At 36.4% G+C, this 16305-nt stretch overlaps 1 pseudogene; it reads right to left on the minus strand.

Moving 5' to 3' along the window:
• Positions 1-511: 511 nt before the first annotated feature.
• LOC103452715 (putative F-box protein At3g23260) lies at positions 512-14707 on the minus strand (annotated as a pseudogene).
• Between the last annotated feature and the right edge of the window lie 1598 nt (positions 14708-16305).

The raw sequence follows: 16305 nt of genomic DNA on the forward strand, positions 1-16305 counted from the left end.
GAGTCATTTCGAATTCAGATGTGCAGCATCAAGTACCGTGCCATCAAGATCGTAATGATTATGTATATCATGTGGGCACATTTTGCAAGAGGTGGTCATTCATTTCTCTAATTAGCTTCAATCTCCACATCCACTACTACAAAACCCTTTATTAGTGCCGCTATAATAAAAGACGAGAAACATATAATACTGTCGGATATTAAGCAAAATCCGACAAAAAATGGATCCAATGGCGGATATAATAAGTGACAGAATTGCCAGTGTCAGAAAATGAATTTTCCGATAGAAAATACTCTAAAACCGACAGAAATTGTGTCGAATATAATCGACAGAGAACTTATTAATAATGAATAAATAAGAGTATTCTCAATTGGATAAAACCGACAGAAAATACTCTAAAATCGACATAACTTGTGTCAAATATAACCAACAGAAAATTTATTAATAATAAAAAAAATATAAACCCCTTTCTGAATCATTTTTTTCCCTTTCAAATTGGCCTCCCCTGCATTCACTGCATTTCCCTTTCAAGAATAACTGCTCGAACATCACAGGATGTAACAATGGCTGAATTTTCTGTAAGTAGATAGCAATTGGTTACTCCAAAGTCCAAACATACATTGATATATATGTTTTGTTTTGTGCTGAACACCCACATAGATCAAATTAGCTATGGAACTGGGCCAAAAATCCTTCCAAGAGAGACACAAGCTGGGATATACAACAACGCGGGCATCACACGAAGAATCTGAAGGTTCCTGAAAACATGGTTCAGAAGGTGATAATGTTGAAGCAAATGTGGATGATGAATATGGTGAAAAGACACACTAGAAAAGGCAAAGCAAGTGTGAGTAATACAAGGGTTTGCATTTGAAAACATAGACAAAATAGATGGCACGGTGTCAACTGGAGGACAGAACTTACATCAGATTTAGTTAATCACTCCAATACTTTTAGATGATGCTCCTATAGAAAAATAATTTAGTACCTGGAATAACTGCCTAATTCATCAATTAAAATTTACAATTAGCAATTTTTCAAATTACCATCTCAAAGACTCAAACCCAAATATTATTCAAGGAGATGTGTCTGTGCTTAATGTTATCCGTAAGACAATAACATGTGGCAATTCACTTTATTCACGGATTCATTAAAATAAAATAAAATAATTGGTCTATCACAATGTTGCAGGCTTAGTACAGTTTACAAGTCATATAACAGCATTATCATATACCACGTTTAATGCATTTCATTTGTCATTCAAATATTCACGTACACAAATCACTATCAGGAATCGCTTCAAAACAATGATAATGTACAGTAACAGCATACCTCCGGGATGGACGACCTGCAAAAGAGGTCACCGAAAGTCAGGTTTTTCTCTCTGGGACCAAGTCATCTGACTTCCTTCTGCTGATTCCATAAGTTCACGGAGTTCCTTCACATGGCCAATCATCTTGTTGGCGGAATGAGCTTTAATTATAGTGTTCTATATGCAACGTTCCTCTAAGGTACACCATATTCTTTGCCAAAAGGATAAAAAATAGGAATCCAAAATGAATTCCCAAGAACGAAACAATTCCCAATAACGAAAGAACCGTTCCCAAAGCCTGAACCACCGGGACAGCAAACTCGACGAGGGCGAGCTGCAAGTTGAATTCCATCAACGGCATCCGGCAATCGAACATGGCAAGATGTGCCACCAGATCATGCAAATTCACCACCAAAATTAACGCCAAGGCTATTAGCATCAGGACCAACGACCTTAGCAATAGTCTGGAATGACAAAAAAAAAAGAAAAAAAGAAAAAACAGAGTTGTATATCGTTAGTAAACGGTTCCATCCAATTGGAGAGATGAGCAGTTGCCAATTTCATCAGGAATTTAGAACAAAAACTGATCGTAATACAAATAATTTAAAACGTACTGGTTTCGGAATGTTGCTTCTCGAATTGTTCATCCATGGTGATTGAAGTGAGAAGGAGAAGGGGAGAAGAAAAGGAGAAGGAAATGAGGAGAGGAGAAAAGGGGGAAGGAAGGGGGAAGGGAGAAAGCACTGGCGCAAGGAAGAGATGGAGAGGTTTTATTTTGGAAATTTTTTTATTACGGTCGGTTAAAACAGACAGAAACATTTTTTAAAATAAAAATTGTCACATTCCGGGCTCTACTCCGCCGTAGCACGATATTATCCGCTTTGGCCCCCGATCACACCCTCACGGTTTTGTTTCTAGGAACTCACAAGAGAACTTCCCAATGGGTCACTTATCCTGGAATTGATCTCGCTCAAACTCGCTTAACTTCGGAGTTTCGATGGAATCCAAAGCTAGTGAGCTCCCAAAATGCCTCGTGCTAGGTAGAGATGGGAATATACATATAAGGCTTACAGGATCCACTCCCTTGGACGATGTGGGATGTTATAAAAACCGAATAAAATTTTCATTGTTGTCAGTTATAACCGCCAGAAAAAAATGGTGGCAAAAATACCCCAAAATTTAAAATTCCCCCCCACCCCACCCAAATTTTGTTATGATTTAAAAAAATAAAATAATAATTGTTTGGTTTAATAAATAAATAAATAATATGTATTTAAATAGAATACGTTTTTAAAAATTAAATAAATAATTATTTTGTTTAATAAAATGGGGGCAAAAATACCCCAAAATTCTCTCCCAAAATTTTAAATTCCACCCCCCAAATTTTGTTACGATTTAAAAAAATAAAATAATAATTGTTTGGTTTAATAAATAAATAAATACTATGTATTTAAATAGAATATGTTTTTAAAAATTAAATAAATAATTGTTTAGTTTAATAGATAATAACCCATGTAAAATATGCGATAAAGAAACAAAAAGATAATTGTACAATGAAAATGTCATGACACAAACTAAATATTGTCTAATCAATACTTGAAAACACATAAATAAAAATTTAGCACAAATTACTTTTCCCACTTCAAAATTTAGGCAAATTTAACGGAGATATGCATTCTACGAAACTAGTTTCCATGATCTAACAGTCAAACTTGTTTGTAGATACAACAAGATCTCATACGTAAAAAATCGCAAAAAGAAAAAAAAAAAACATTCAGAGATTAGGTAACGGAACAAAAGTTTTCGACAGCTATAAACAAAAAAACACAATTTAACGGTTATTTTAGCTCCGATTATGATGATTCTTTTACAGCTACACTCCTTGACCCTAAGAATGCAATGAATGAATTCGATCTTCAATTAGTAGATGCCATAAAATCTTATTTTATACTTACTGGAAGTATAATATTAGCTCTAAGTGTTTGTTTAATCTACCGCTTTGACGCGATATGCATTCTATGAAACTTTTTTCAACGATCCAACCATCAAACTTATTTGTACACACTCTGAGATTGCATACGCAAAAACTCCTAAAAAAACAAACATTCAGTTATTACGTAAAGGAACAAAAGTTTTCAATGATTTTAAATGAAAAATCACAATTTAACGGTTATTTTAGCTTCGATTTTAATGATTTTTTACAGCTACACTCCTTGACCATATAAGAATGTAATGAATAAATTTGATCTTCAATTTAAAATATTTACACTACTGGATATCTTATTTTATACTTAATGAAAGTATAACATTAACTTTTAAGTGTTTATTTAATCTACCGTTTTAATGCGATACACATTCTATGAAAATTTTTTCAATGATCTAACCATCAAACTTGTTTGTACACACTCCGAGATCGCATATATTAAAAATCACAAAAAACAAACATTCAGATATTAGGTAACAGAACAAAAGTTTTCGATGGTTATAAATAAAAAATAATAATTTAACGGTTATTTCAGCTCCGATTTTGATGATTTTTAACAACTACACTCCTCGACCCTATAAGAATGCATTGAACAAATTCGATCTTTAATTTAAAATATTTACACTAGTGGATACCACAAAATCTTATTTTATACTTAATGGGGAAGTATAACATTAACTCTAAGTGTTTGTTCAATCTACCGTTTTGATGCGATATGTATTCTACGAAATGTTTTTCAACGATCCAACCGTCAAATTTGTTTGTACACACTCCAAGATCGCATACGTAAAAAATCGCAAAAAACAAACATTCAGATATTAGGTAACGGAACAAAAGTTTTCGATGATTATAAACGAAAATTCACAATTTAACGGTTATTTTAGCTCCGATTTTTTACCGCTACACTCGTCGACCCTATAAGAATGCAATGAATGAATTCGAGCTTCAATTTAAAATACTTACTCTAGTGACATTAACTCTTAAGTGTTTGTTAAATCTATCAATTTGATAGGATATGCATTCTACGAAACTAGTTTCAACGATCCAACCGTCAAATATATTTGTATATACTTCGAAATAGCATGTGTAAAAAATCGCAAAAAAAACAAAAAAAAAAATATTCAGAGATTAGGTAATGGGACCATGAGTGAAAAAAAAGAAACATTCAGAGATTATTCTGGTGGCCGCTCAAAATTTTGCTTTGATCGTATCTGTTATATCCGACAGGGTCATGAGTGAAAAAAAAATATTTAAACCATGTGTTTATTTATTTATTTATAATCAATATAACATTTTTAAATAATAAAATAATCAATTTCTATCGGTTATAACCACCACTGTTAACTTAAAAACCGTTGGAATATGTTAAAAATAATTTAAAAAAAGAATTCATAAATACTTGCGGTTATAACCGACATTATTTCATTGTTATCCGACACTAAATATCCGCTAGGAATTTATGTCGTATATAACCGATAGGATTTCATTGTTATTCAACACTAATTGAATGATGTGTCAGATATATTTTATCCGACATAATGACTTATTAAATCGCCACCATCATCTGACACCTGAAGCTAATATTGTAGTAGTGATCCACCAATCTCGAGGCAAAGTCTTTTAGTATTCAATGGTTGGATCGCTTGGCACTTTGCCGTTAAATAGCTCCCTCTAGGATGGGTTTCATAAAACCTTCCATTCTCCTGCCAACACCATGGAGCCTCCTTTATTCCCTAATCTCCTTACTAAGCCTAGTTCCTTCTTCGATCATATGAGGTTTAGGATATTAAAACCAAAAAACCATGTCTTTGCTAACAACCTATGCCTAAAAAGATTAGCCAAAAACAAGTTGAGCCATAATCCTATAGTAGCATCCCTTATTTCTCATTATTTGTTCCATAACATTCATTCTTATGCAATATCCTCCTTGCAATCTTTGCATGCGGGTTCAATCTTAGCAAAGTGTTGAGATTCTTCAGGGGGTCCTTCATCATTGCTTTCTTCCTCATATTTGGGAGTGGATGAAGGTGACGACTGATCTTCCTTAGAGTTGATGATCTCGACCAAGTTTGCTCCATAGTCTTTGTAGGTAAGTCTTTTACGTCAGGGGTGAGAGCTTGTCTCCCCCAAGTTGTTGTACTTTGTTGTGCCTTTCTCTTGGGACTTTGATAATAAACATGTGTTTGAATAAAAACTTAAAAGTAATTGGGCTTAAAAAAATCTTAATCTGATAAATCTCAAAGTAAACAGTTTTAGAGAAAACAAGTAACAAAGTGGAATACGAGTAAGTTTGTGGGCATGGGAAAGAACTCAAAAGCACCCCTCAGTAAAGTTGATTCGAAAGAACATTATCTCCCAAACTTAGTATCCATAAAGGTTCTCACTGCAATATCCAGAGTACCATCTACTCGAGTACCATGAATTAAATAATAAACTTGTGAAGAATCTTTTACTCTGTACTTGTCAAATGCATTTATCGGATTAAAGATACGAAAACTTTGAGTTGTACTTGAAATAATTCCAAGAAGAACAAAACAATTTTTTTTACCTTGCCCCAGTTCTTAGATCAAGGATTCTAATACCTAAAATTGGTGCCTAAGGGAAGATTTTTGCATTAGCCCGAATTGCATGTCCATCACCGGTGAAGCCTAGAAAAAATTGCTTTGAGGGCTTAGTCGTCGGCATGTGGGTCGGAAACACTTTTTGAATCCTTTTGTCAAACCTTATGTGTCAGACCTAAGCATTTCCAATTGGACTACCTTGAATGGTGTGTTCAAAGCTTTCTGCATATCGAAGATCGTTTGGGATAAAATTCCACATGGGGATTGCCTAGTTTGGATGACCATTTGAACCTGCTAAGATATGATGTCGCAGAACATACTTAGTATGTTGGTCTAGGATAGAAGTAGTCGTACTTAGGGGTCAGGGTTTAGAGCCACCCTTGGATGATTTCTAGATTGCCCAATGTTGTAGAGCCTGTTTGAATGTTATAACCCACAACCTTACTGGTTGTACAAACTTTTTGGACGCCGGATGGTGCACTGGACTCAGGACGCCATGAGCCCCCAGCCCACCAATTGTGACCACACTTATTACAGTTCGAGTCTCCTAAGCTGCTAACTGTATTATACAAGATGAGTTAAAGGAAACTCCTATGACAAAGTCACTTTGAATTTTTAGGTGCGAAGTTTTCAAAGTTTATGCTTTATTCGAATGAGTGAGGTATTCCTGCATCACCAAAAAAAGGAAAGAAAGACACAGACATAAAACAGATTAACTGTAAGAAAATAGTTATTATACACTTTGAAATACAATAGCATTACAAAATGTGGGAAGCCCAAAACTAAAGGTAGGCCATGATAAGAAAACATAGTACAAAGGCCAAAAAGTAAAATTAGAAGATGTCACTAGTAGAAAAAAGCTCATCTATCACGGTCGATGCCTGTGGTAGATTGTAGTCCACCACGGACACTGTGCCCGTTAGTAATCTGGATGTGATAGAAAGTCACAGATTCTATCACGGGTTATGCCCGTTGTCAATTGTAATATAACCACGGATTGGGTCCGTTGTAAAAGCAGATCTAACACCACGTGCACCATAACCGTTGTGGATTACAAATTGATCACGGCTAATGCCCGTTATAAAAAAAATTTCAAAAATAAAAAAAAAAATTAAATATTGTTTAATAAATGTATTATATAATATTTATAAACAAATTACTCATTTACTACAATATAACAATTAATAAAAAAATCATAGATTCAAACATTACAATCATACACTAAACTAAAGCTAACAAAAATATGATGAGATATACAAAGAAATACCAAACTATCCAGAGATCTTCAACAAATAAGGACATTGTCACTTTGAAGACTTCACATTTCTTTGAACACCTCCAAACAAAGGACCTTGAGAGCGAACTACTGCCCCTAATGCTTGAGCCTCAACAATTGTTGCCTCTCTCTATCTGCATGGACATAAGCATATGGATCAAGAAAAAAAATCTTGTACTTGTATAGGTAGAAATATACATTTGATCTCAATCAAGAAAAGTGAATAGAACTCTTGAAAAAAATATATTAAGGGGGGTCCTCTGAGAAAAGATAAACACATGATAGATTATGAATCTACTAAACAGAGCCACTACATATATATTTATGCAAATATATACCATACAAGATTAGCCAACCCAATACCATAAACAAAGATTTTGTTTTTATAAACATAAACAATAGGAACCAAACCAATGCTATAAGCTAAATCATTAATTAGCCCAGAAATCAATATCAAGTTCTTACCTTGTCTGCAAGTTCTTTGTGCAAATAAAAAGGGTAAACTGCAAAGCTACAAAAACCACAGTTTAGAAAACATCACTGAAAATTTGTATTAAAAACTCAAACATACAAAAACTACATGTGGAAAAAAGTGCTAGAACGTATCAAATTTTGAGACTTGAAATATTAATTTCATTAGACGACTAATTCACAATTCGATGATAAGGATGATTAAGGACCAAGAAGTGGAAATTTGAATCACAAGTTGGGAATGGAATATGTTTATTCCCCATGAGGGGAACACAGGTTTTTTTTTTTTTTTTTTTTTTTTTTAACTCAATGATTTCAGTTGTCAATGTGAGAAAAGTTCAAAGTTTAAACAAGCAGGCATTCAAAGAATAGAGTACAAATAGTAGACTCAGATTTAACTTCACTTTTACACATTTATGCACTACCTAAAACTAGCATGCATTGGAGTGTATAAGCTAAACTAAATAAAAACTCGGTGTTTTAAGATCCATCATATACAATTATATCCACCAATAATATACGGACTTTAGAGGAAACTCAAGACTACAAAATGAGATTTCGTAAGCTCTTTCTTACACTCATACTCACTCTGGATATTTCTCAAAACGGGCACTAATCCACAGAAGGAACTCGAAGCAAAAAGCCCAGATGAAGAAATAAACTTCTTCACATTGATTCCGGATTTCAATCAAAGATTCAAGACACGCCCTTTGTCCAATACCCACTCTGGCATTCCTTCAAGCACATGGTGGGTACTTCGTAATTACAATCAACTCCATCATACTGAAGGAAAAATTTTGTCCTAGCTAAGAACAAGTAAGAACATTTGAATACATATTGATGCGAAATATATAAGCACACAAATTAAACCCTCTTTTTATCAATTGTAGTAAAGTATGTAAGTAGGGATCGTTCTAGGCCGGGGATTAGGAGGGATTGCTAAATCACTTGGAAACTGACTTGAAAACGTAAAAACAAAGTTTAAAACACTAACTAGACTCAAAGAATGCAAAACTATACTTTAAAACACTAAAACAAACCAAAAGACTCAAAACAGCCCCTAAACACTCAAAACTACCTTAAACACACAATCTGGGCAGTTTTGGGACTCTAACACAAACTTGGACGAATTTTGGTTTTCTAATGAACTAAAACACTTAAAAACATAATCTAAGACAAGTTCTAATTAATATGACTCAAAGAAATAAGATGGGGTTGATTTTGGAAGAAAATACTTAAATTAAGACAAGAACAAAGTAAACAAATTCTTAGACAAATTTAAGTGAATCAAAACAGATTGTAAAATGAATTTGAATGAAACTTATGGATGGAAGGCTAGCTAGGAGGTTCTTCTCCACACATGTCACACTTGCATACAAAACGATTTCCAGTTGCTTTTTGATAAGCTATGAATACTCAACGCCCCAAATTAACCGTGAATTGCACTAATTAACCCTCGGTTTTTCCACAAGTTATTGGATTGGATGATTGCATACGACAACCCAAAACATTCCCTACAAGTTCCCTACATGAATTGCATAATAGAGATACAAGCAAGAATCATTAAGTTCTATGAAAAACATAAGCATTGACGAGGCACTCGTTACTATGATTTGCATGAAACTTATGCCAAGAATTTACTTAACGTGATTGTGACTAGCAACCTTCACTACTTGTGAATATAAGTTCATAACGATTAGGTGAAACTCCCTTATATTCTAGCGTTAAATTCATGCATGAAAATTAAGCGTGCACTCTCAACCAACATACACAAATCATTTTTTATACGATCGGATAAGTAAATTGAATTCACAACTTATGAATCACAACTGGATGTAATCAAATCATATTGCAAGTATGAACATGGTTTCGAATCACCCCCTAACTAAGAGGGGTTTAGTTCCTCATACTCACAAAGAAAAGATACATAAAATTAGACATTAAAATCAAAGGAAAGAAAACACCTAAAATGCTCCAACTTGGGTAGCAAGTGCATCCAAGAATTCTCCTTTGCTTGCTTGCGGCAGATTGCTTTGTGGACGGATTTTTGGGTAGTTTTATGATGTAGAATGGATGGGGAATGGTATGGAAATGTTTAGGGTAAGTGTGGAGGAGTGTTTGAGGGTTGGAGGGTGGTGGAGAACTAGGCAAAGAGGGTGGAAGAAGGTGGAGTGGCTGTTATGTTTTCTAGGCACTAGAATGGTGTTTTTGGGGTGTTTTGCTACCTAGGGTGAGTATGGACGAATTTCTGTGATGAATGGTGAATATGAGAGTGTGAACCCTTTGCCAAGGGGTGTAAACATGTATATATAGGCCCCAAAAACCTTAGAGAATCAGGTTAGGCTAGGGAGAATGCACGGCAAAGAGTGTATGTGGTGTGCAATGGTCCAAGGGTGAAAATGAAGTGATGATGCAAAGTGTGAAGGGTAAAATGGAGTGGTCTTGTAGCTAGGGGCATGAATGATTGTGTACGTTGCATAGAGATGGAAAGGGAGGTGAAAATGTGTCAATAAATGGGTTAAAGGTGCAGCAACATGTGGTACACAAGGCATGGGATTCCAAATGTGAATGATGGAGCATCAATTGGTGCATGTTATGGTTGTGAAAGTTGTATAAAATTTTGTGGGTGAAGGGAACAAGAGGTATCAAGCAATTAAGTGTAATAATTAAATGAATTGAAGCATAAGATCAGAAATTATGTAGGGGACAAGAGTGATCAAGCATGGCATGGGAATCCAAAGGGAATTCTATGTTGTTTTGCATGGCAATGAAGGCAAGTTAGGGTGACAAATTTTTGGGCTGAGTTCTTCATCTTTTGGACCATAATTCTTCACATTCTTGGCCTCTTTAGTTCTCAAATTCGTCCATCCACTTTGGCCCAAATATGTGACATGCATTCCAAGCTCCATTTTGCTCCAAAATGCTCCAAAATGCATCTTCTTGCCTACTTTGTCCATAAAATCTGAAAACACACGAAAATGACTTTAAACATTAAAATAACTAAGGAAACACGACATAAATACACAAGAACAAGCCAACTAAGTCGCATAAATATGCTCCTATCACATATGCAAACTATTAACACATTAAAGTAGGCATGCATTAAAAAACAATTCATAAAACCCATGACTTTCAAAGCCTAGTGAATGGTGAACCAAAAGACTCTTTAACAACATTAAAGAGAATGAAGAATTTAAAGATTCTTTACCCTTGAAGCTCATCCTTGTTTACACAAGGGATTCACCCAAGTGGAGGGCCTTCAAGTCACCTCCAAGCTCCTTGGATCTTGCTTGTGATTTCCTTCTCCTTTTGTGCTCATTTGGTCCTTGAGGATGTGAGGAAAGGATCTCCAAAACACCAAAGGTTTGGTGTCTCTAAGTCTCCACACCAAGGGTGAGGTGTGAAGATGAAATGGATGACTTAGAGAAGAAAAGATTGCTAGATAAATCTCCTCTAAGTGGCCGGCCTCCTTGTTGAAAAAGAGAGAATAGGTTTCACCTCTTTTCTACAAGAAAAACCCTAATGAGAAAAATAACTATAAAGTTGCTTTTATAACACTTTTCTTAGGTGAGTGGCAAACTTGCAATTAAGCAAACCTTCACCCTCTCCTCACCATGGCCGGTCTATTTGTTGTGATTGGGCTTATTGCCCATTTTGTTTTAGTTGTCATACAACTTAAACATAATGGGCCTTGTGGACCAAAACACTTTTGGGCCCCGAAACCCAAAACCAACTTAAAAGCCCAATACGAACCTTTCGTAAAATTAATTAACTAATTAATTAATCTTGACCATTCTTCAATTAAACCATTTAATTGCATATCCATTTCATTTAATTTCTTCACTTTCATCCTTACTCGGTGTACGATCCATTAGGTTCCATTTAGCTAGGTAGTGGGCGATTGTTACTCTTAACGATCGATTGTGAATTGAAACCACATTTCAATTCTCCCTTAAAATTAGTGTTTGCTAATCATCAGGGCTTCCACAAACCATGAGTGACACCTAGCAGCATGTCATGGTTACCCAAGCTAAGTAGAATTGGTTGGAGAACCTATCCAGTTACAACTACAATGCAATACGGTCATTCTCTAATACAATACTCTTAATCACATTGTTTAAGTGATAGTTTGTTTCATGTCTACTATCCAATGTGATACTTCTTCATATGATTCTTTTGAATAAGATTTGGAACAAACTTCCTAAGTCATATTCATATGCTTTGGCCAAAGACTCTCGAATCACATCTTAAAGTATTCTCCTTCCACCATGGAAGGTTAGAGATCCCTTGTTGTGCATTCATATGCCTACATGACTAGATAGCTTGACCCCAACAATGCCGTGGACACTCCAATGGAATGCCTTTGACATGATCAAAGGTCAAGGACCTAACCATTAGACATCTATGATGCCTCAGGTCAAAGGACTACTTTGCATATTGCAACTATCGAGTTCTTACATGACATGTATGTTCAAACTCTCTTTTGATCGTAGTTCAGTGTACTCGATTACTCTTTCGAGCACCTATGTGTTTGTCTTAGTGTCCAACACCAAATGACTTGAGACTAGTCATACTCACGCTTGAGTCGACATAACACATACTAACCTTAGCGGATTGTCAATGCCCAATTGGCAATCCTATGGCTAGGAACGTTTTAGGAATGAACATAAGAGAAAGGTCTCGATAATCTAACTTACTTAAATCACTTGTCTCTTAGATCAAATACATCCCTTGGATTCCCTTATTGCTTAAGCACATGATACAATAAATAGTGATTAACAATAAGCTTTGCCTTTCATTAAACATATAAAAGTTTAATACAATAAGTATTCCGAAAGCTATTACATCAAATAAGTGGCTTTGTGGGCATACTTCCAACACATACATGCTATATATTTATCAAAACTAGCAGAAACCACCAATACAAAGGCAAAACAGAAAACCCAGAAGAAAACTAAAGCAACCCATCAAATCAAACACGAAGACAGCCTTAACAATAAATCTGTATCAACTAACACTAAAAATAAGTAAGAACTAACACTAAATTAGAAAACTTACAGAAATCCCAAAACTGAAAGTTTTTATTTTGGAAAAACACTTACACTGGATGACAGCCCACGAGGAGACGGTCATTTTTACCTGTTAGGTCAAGGTCCAATTCTGGTAGGCTTGGCCGGAAATTGGCAGAAAAACACACGGTCACCATTTCTTGGATCTAAAATTGAGGAAATTCGGCTACAAATTTGTAGAAACTAACTTGGGGGTTGGAAAAAGGACAGGAAGAGCATCCTGGAGGTATAATTGAGGGTTGTTGGTGACATGTGGACAACATCGCTATTGCGTGAAAGAGATGAGGAAGAGAGAGGATACGAGAAGGGGTAGAGAGAGAATTAAGGTGAGAGAGGGGAGTTCGACGTTCGTCTCAAAGAAAAAGAAAGGGAGAGAGAAGAGTCGAGTGTTGGCGTTTGATCTGAAATTGGTAGACAGGGTAGACGAATCCTGAGCTTGGAAATATATAACCTCATTGATAATAGGAGGAATATGAAGATACTTGGCATTTCCGCTACTAGAATTATATAAGATGGATCTTTTATCAGAGGTAACCATAAGAAGCTCGTCACTTTCACAAAATGTCAATAAATTGTCATTGCCTTTAAGGGGTCCAACAGTTAGGATTTTTGTCCATGAACTCTTAACTCCTTCATAGTTGTCCATTACCCATATTTCAAGTACTTCCAATAATCTAGAATCCTCACATGGATTGTAAGGAGAGCAAAATGAAGCAATGGATTCATTATACAGAAACATATTATCAAACTTAAAACCAGATTCCCTTCTAGAAGGCAATTGTATTATATGAAATTTCTCATCACCAAACTCAAATGAAAGTACGTATTCCTTGCCATCACTTGCGAACCAATAACAAAGTATGCAATCCTTGCCATCACTTGCAAACCAATAACAAAATCCCTTCAAGTACACTGAACACGAACAGTGGTAGGTATAACTTGATATCTTAATCTTGATGGGTGTACACCTCAGCCGTGTGAGGAAGATCAATACAACAACAACAACAAATCCTTTTCCCACTAAGTGGGGTCGGCTATATGAATTCTAGAACGCCATTGGGCTCGGTACTGTGTCATGTCCTCCGTTAGATCCAAGTACTCTAAGTCTTTTCTTAGAGTCTCTTCCAAAGTTTTCCTAGGTCTTCCTCTACCCTTTCGACCTTAGACCTCTGTCCCGTAGTCGTATCTTCTAATCGGAGTGTTAGTAAGCCTTCTTTGCACAAGTCCAAACCACCGTAACCGATTTTCTCTCATCTTTCCTTCAATTTCGGCTACTCCTACTTTACCTCGGATATCCTCATTCCTAATCTTATCCTTTCTCATGTGCCCACACATCCAACGAAGCATCCTCATCTCCACTACACCCATTTTATGTACGTGTTGATGCTTCACCGCCCAACATTCCATGCCATACAACATCGATGATAATATTTTTGCTCATCATCTGAATACTCACAGTTTTCTATTATTTTCACAACCTTGTATTCTTTAGTTTTGCAATCATAGCCAAATCCCATTCCTTGAAAGGTCGATTCCAATTCGAACTTTCCCTCGGGAGGGAAAGGTAGAAGAAGGCAAGAATCTGGAAGTTGCCTAAACTCCCTTGTTACAGGATTGTATAAAAGAGCGTTTTCCTTACTATTAGACAGACAATCGCATTGCAATAACTGATATTCAATACATGATCATGATCTTCCAATGGAAACGGTATATATTTAGGTTTTCAATATCATAATGAAGGTTGTGCTCTTCACTATCAATGAAAAGATTAATCATAGACCAGAAAAATTCTTGTTTCCAACTCTGGTCTGGGAAAATGTGAACCTAAGAACGGTTGAGAAGGATACCATTGGAGGATGAGAGTTTGTTGTCCATGGAACTACTGACGTGTTTGGCAACAAAACTTAGACTATTGATACGGGTGCACCAAGACTTGTGTATGCATTTGAATCGCATCAGAGATTTGGGTGGTAACCTAGATATGATTTCAACCATCCTATCTTCAAGAGTTTCACTTTCATGCACCAGGGACATTCCACAGGAAATCTTCACACATATATGACATATGTTGCACAAAATCAGTAGCGACTTTGGTACAATAGAAAATGTAAGTTTGTGACCTTCACTAGATTGCTCTGGTTACTAGTGTGGATAAGTATGTAAATGGATAGAGACAGGGAAGCAAAGACAAGATGTACGTGGTTCACCCAGATTGGCTACGTCCACGGAGTAGAGGAGTTCTCATTAATTGTGAAGGGTTTACACAAGTACATAGATTCAAGCTCTCCTTTTGTGAGTACTAGTGAATGATTTAGTACAAATGACATTAGGAAATATTGTGGGAGAATGATCTCCTTTTATAGAAGAGAGTTTCTAGCTTTGTTTTGACATTGACACGTGTCATGTTGTGATTGGCTTCTGATGTTGACACGTGTCTCGTTATGATTGGCTTCTGATGTCGACACGTGTCGTGCTGTGATTGGCCTCCTGGTTGGAGTGAAACTTTTCTAGGTCCTTGACGGTATAACGTTGACCTGTGCTCAGTAATTTTGGGATTGGTCAAGTATGGTACAAACAGTGCTCCCTTAAGTTCCCAAGTGAGGGAAGCTCCTTGGTTGGGGACTTGCAAGATCCAAGCCGCTGAGTAATCACAAAACTTCTAAGTACCGAAGTGTGGTATCGTCTTCACTTGCCTTATCTGTCTCATAGGTAGATGTGGCATCTTCTCTAGAAGTACTTTTCCTCCATCCAGGGGTGGTGTCTTTAACTAGTGAAGATGCACAAGGTAATGTATCAATTTGACTTGAAGCTTACTTGTAGTTTCAGGCTTGGTCAAGCGCGATACAAACCATGTAGTAGGAGTGATAGGATCATATTTATATATATTTTTACTTCAAATTCACTCGTCTTTTCTTAGTTAGTTCCTTATATTTTTGAGCTATTTACGTTATTTTTGTGTTTATAGGATTTGTTATGCAAAGAAAATAAAAATGGCTAAATGATTTTTATTTATCAAAAACGTGGCAGTGTGGTAGGTGGAGCTGGATGAGTGGATACCATCTAGAAGAATAAGTGCAGCTGGTAGGTGAGGGGAAAAGAAGAAATAAAAAAAAAAGAAAGGGTGAGGCATTAGCCTCGGAAGTGAAAAGAATAAGAAGCATAAAAGCTTCTGGGAAAGGGGGAAGAGAGGAGCTGCCCTTTGGGCAGCTCGCACAGACGCAGGAAGGAGGCGCGGACAGAAAAGAAAAGAAAAGCTGCCTTTGCAGCTGAGGCTCGGGGGGAGAAAGATCAGAGCTGCCATTTGGCAGCTGGTGCGAGAAGAAAGAAAACCAAGAAGCAAAGGAGCTGCTTGGCAGCTCGGCAGAGGAGGGACAGAAGTCAGAAGGAGAAAATATAAAGGGGGCCTCGGTGAGGAGGGGGAAGAACAGAGAGCTGCCCTTGGCAGCTTGAAGAATAAAGAAGGAATAAAGGCTGCACCTTGCAGCGACTTGGAGGAGGTTGCTGAGCAGAAAAGCTGCCTTGGCAGCGACTTTCAAAGCAGGAAGACAAAACAAGAAGCTGCCCTCTTGGCAGCTTGAAACCGAGAGAAAAGCAGCAAGCTGCTTTGCAGCTTTCCTTGCGGTGCAGCAAAG

The sequence above is a fragment of the Malus domestica genome, chromosome 17, assembly GCF_042453785.1.
Source record: "Malus domestica chromosome 17, GDT2T_hap1".
Classification (NCBI taxonomy): domain Eukaryota; kingdom Viridiplantae; phylum Streptophyta; class Magnoliopsida; order Rosales; family Rosaceae; genus Malus; species Malus domestica.